Source organism: Piliocolobus tephrosceles, chromosome 7 (assembly GCF_002776525.5).
Source record: "Piliocolobus tephrosceles isolate RC106 chromosome 7, ASM277652v3, whole genome shotgun sequence".
NCBI lineage: Eukaryota > Metazoa > Chordata > Mammalia > Primates > Cercopithecidae > Piliocolobus > Piliocolobus tephrosceles.
The window spans coordinates 2176680-2180471 of NC_045440.1; the positions used below are offsets into that span (position 1 = coordinate 2176680).

Consider the following 3792-nt stretch of genomic DNA (forward strand, 5'->3'; position numbering starts at 1 on the left):
GGTTTTCTTATTCCATCTTCTACCCACCCGCCTTCCTTTCTTTCACCTTTCCTTCCTTCCTTCCTTCCTTCCTTCCTTCCTTCCTTCCTTCCTTCCTTCCTTCCTTCCTTCCTTCCTCCTTTCCTTCCTCAGGAGAAAGGCCTCTCTCTCCGTGTTCACAGCGGACCTTGATTTAAATGTCCATACAATTAAGGCACGCGGTGAATGCCAAGAATGGGGCTGGCTGAGCACCGTGGGTCGGCAAGGGCCCGCCAAGGAAGGAGCGACCGACCGAACCAGGCGCCCTCCGCAGACCTCAGCGCAGCGGCTGCGGGCGCGAGGGGAGGGGTCTCGAGCTCCCTCCGGCTGCCGGTCCCGCACCGGAGCTCGTGGGGTGGGGAGGTGTGCAGCCTGTGACAGACAGGGGCTTAGAGATGCAAACAGACTCAGGGAGAGAAACAGAAGCTGGTTCTGTGACAGAAGCAGATCTGTGCAGCACAGATGCGGTGTGCGTGGGGAGGGGGTCGCTTGGGAGCGCATTGCGGAGTGCTTGTGTGTGCAGAATTTTCTCTGGGCTCAGGACTCATTGTATGTGGGTCGACACTTTCCTCCGTGACTGTGTTTTTGTTCTGAGCTGAGTTTTTTGATTTGCTCTTAAAAAAAATAATAATTTGGCATCCAGAGACTGGCAGACTGCCTCAGGGCCTGGACTGCGGATATATTGTGTTCTGCTTGAGGTTTGGGGAGGAGGGCAGGCGGTTGGAAGGGAGAGGGGGAGCTGTTTGTCACCCTTTGCTGTAGAGCTGAGAACACCTGACAAGCTTAAGGAAGTCGCTAGGCTGTGTGGACAAGAAGGAGCCAGTTCCCAGCGGGTTCACAAGCTCCATGGGAGCTGAAAGCCTGGCCATGGCTCTAAGGAGCACCTCACGCCCTCCCTGTAGCTGTTATTGCAGTTTCAGGCAGAGATCCAGGAGCTGCAGAGGAAGGGAGAGGCACAATAACCTACATGGACCCCAGGGAGACATGTGTTCCTTTAAAAATGTGAACAGAAGGAAAAACAGAATGTGTGCAAGTGGGGGTCTGAGGAAAGACTGTTTTGAAAGAGGCTGTCAGGGAATGGAAAGGGTTAAGTTTTTCATCCTGAAGAACCTGCTTCCCAAATCAGGCCTTCCTCCCATCACTAGACCCTGAGCAGCAGCTGGTCCTAGAGACCCCCCTCGTACTGCGCTGCCACAATCTCATCCCATTTCCAGCTCTGTATTAACCACCAAGCTGCAGCGGATGGGGCAAGACCTAAGCTCATTAATTTCCAGGTGGAGGAAATGGAGGAGGGGCAGGTCCCTGCAGTAGAGGGAGGAGCAGAGAAAGGAGGCCAAGAGCTGGATCCTTCTGCCCAGGAAGCCTGCTGCATCCCTTCCCCCAGTATGGCAGAGGCCTGGCTTTGCAAGGCCAAGGCCATAAGGGATGTTTAGGAGATTAATTTGATTCCTGACACAGTAATCAAGGCCTAAGAGTCTCCACTGAAGCTTACTGAGGACTTCTTTCCTCTCCAAAGCCTCAGTCTAGCCTGCTAAATCAATTAGTATTCAGTGATGCCTTGGATCAGGGCCCCTCCCTGGCCTCAGTTCCCCCAAATATTTATTGAGTACCTACTATGTGCAGTCCTTGTGTAATTTTTACCTCTTAGGCTCTTCATTTGCCCTCCTAAGGCAGTGTTTAGAGTCAAGCAGAGGTTAAATGTGTAGCACCCCACCTAGATACTTCCAGAACCTTCTCTGGGTCTGCAGAATGTGGCACAACCTGCTTGCCCCTGCAGAGAGAAAGCTGCAGTGCACATCTTGCAGACTGCAGGTGCTGGGCTGCCTCTGGAGACCCAGAAGGCAAGCTTGGCTGCAGGACAGAAAGGGAAAACAGCTTCTGTCACCCCTGAACCGTAACAAGCCTTGTCTATTTGCCATTGCCTTCAAAAGATACCTCCCCTGAAACTAGTAGCTTTCTGAGTTCTGGTGTCCCCTTCGCCCTTTCTGGACAGGTTTGGGAAGAAGAAAGCAGTCAGTGCTGGGCCTTGTTGGGGTGTAAAGCCCCTTGCTCTGCCCCCTCTGCTCACTGTGAAGGCTGCTGGATGCTTCTTTTAGGCATGGTTTAAGCCTCTGATTACTAACCCCCTTGCCCCACAAATGTCCACATTGACAAGCCTCTTTTTGGTAATTGCTTCCCCGTAATTCCTTCAGAGGTTGCTGTACCCTTCACGGATGTGCCCTCCGGTAAAATCTCCGGATGCCTTCCCACGTAATGCCCCTTTCAGATGCTTTAAGCTGAGAGCTTAAACCGCAGGTACCATGGCTGACGCCTGCTAGGTTTCTGCTGTGGATAATCTATGATGGGAGGGGCATATTTTTTACTTCATTACTTATGTAAACTCTTGTTCCAGAAAGCTTTAATGTGTGTGGGAGTGTTCTGGGTCTACTAGGTCTGTGTGCAAGGGTGTGGGCATTTGCCTGTGTCCACTGGGTGGGTCTCATTACAAAATGTATGTTTATGTAGGGCTTTAATGGTCGAAAATGGCAAAGAGACCAATGGACCACTTGGTCCTGTGTATAATTGCCAGGCTCCTTCTGTGCTCGAATAAGGTGTCCAAGTGAAGGTCAGCCTTCTGTATTTGGGGCCTATTGATGCCACCAGTAATTTTACAAGAAACCTGGATATTTCTCCCCTTTGAGGGCATTTAACTCTTTAACATCTTCTCTCTTATTACCTATTTGAGCCCCTCTAGCTACAGTCTATGGCTTAAATGAAAGGGGAATTATATGGTCAAGAAAAAGTAGGACAAGGTTGAGGCAGTTTGCTGACTGAATATGTGAAGAAGGCTCTGATGGGCTCATATGCACCGCCGCCATCACAGTCCTCAACGTGATGCAAGCTTATACGATTTTTTGGGTAACTCTACCAGATACTTCCAGATTTAGAAATGTATCAAAGGAAAAATTGGTGATATTCTTCTTTCCCCTGCCAGAAACAGCCCAGATCTCCGCTTAAGCGGAAAAGAGATTGACCTTCTAACAGAGGCAAAGGTAAACTCCTGTAAGTTACTTCTGTTACCAAAGGGAGGGGGGCAGCTTTTGTGAACGTTTAAGCTTTTGCCGGAGAGATATTTGGAGGAGGGGTGTGCCCATATGCACACATACATTTTCCCACATAACCATATCCAATGCTAGCATTTAGAGGAAGGCATTTAGCCACCAAAAGTCCATCCACCTATGCTGCTTCCACAGGGAAAACGTTTTCTCTTTCCTCCTCTTGAACTTACATAATACCCTCCTCCCATTCCAACCTTAGAATGGAGTCTTTTGGGGGCAGCTGCAAAGCATTCTCCCTAGGACAGATGGAGCCTCCCTTTCCTCATCTACTCTGTGGGTGGTTTCAGGGCCCATGAGTCAACATGAGGAGTTGTGCTGGTGGTATGTGTGTTGGAGGCTGGGCTGGCTGATTCACAGTGACGAGGATGTCAATAATAACAATAATGAGAATGATGGTACCCAATAAAGACTTTTTTCCCCAAATCCCATCTACAATTCTTTCATTGGGTGTTTTGCCAAGTCTTTCTCAATCTCATTTCAGCTTTTTTTAAAAGAAAATGTATTCAATACTTAATTGCATCACAAATGTAGACATATAAGAAAAAAGGACTTCAAACAGAATTTATGGGAGGCAATGTGTGTGGCTTTTTGCCTTATAGAGCTGTGTAGAAGGCCTGGAATGATCTTCCTGCAACAAATGTAAATGGCCTCAAAAAAAAAAAAAAAAAAAAAAAAA

General features: G+C 48.7%; 1 long non-coding RNA gene across 1 annotated transcript; it reads left to right on the top strand.

Annotated features, from left to right (window-relative positions):
• The first annotated feature begins 234 nt into the window (after nucleotides 1-234).
• Nucleotides 235-3539, top strand: LOC111551383. Its single transcript, XR_002734344.2, has 3 exons — nucleotides 235-2916; nucleotides 2993-3050; nucleotides 3316-3539. It is a non-coding gene; the product is annotated as an uncharacterized LOC111551383 (long non-coding RNA).
• The last annotated feature ends 253 nt before the right edge of the window (nucleotides 3540-3792 follow it).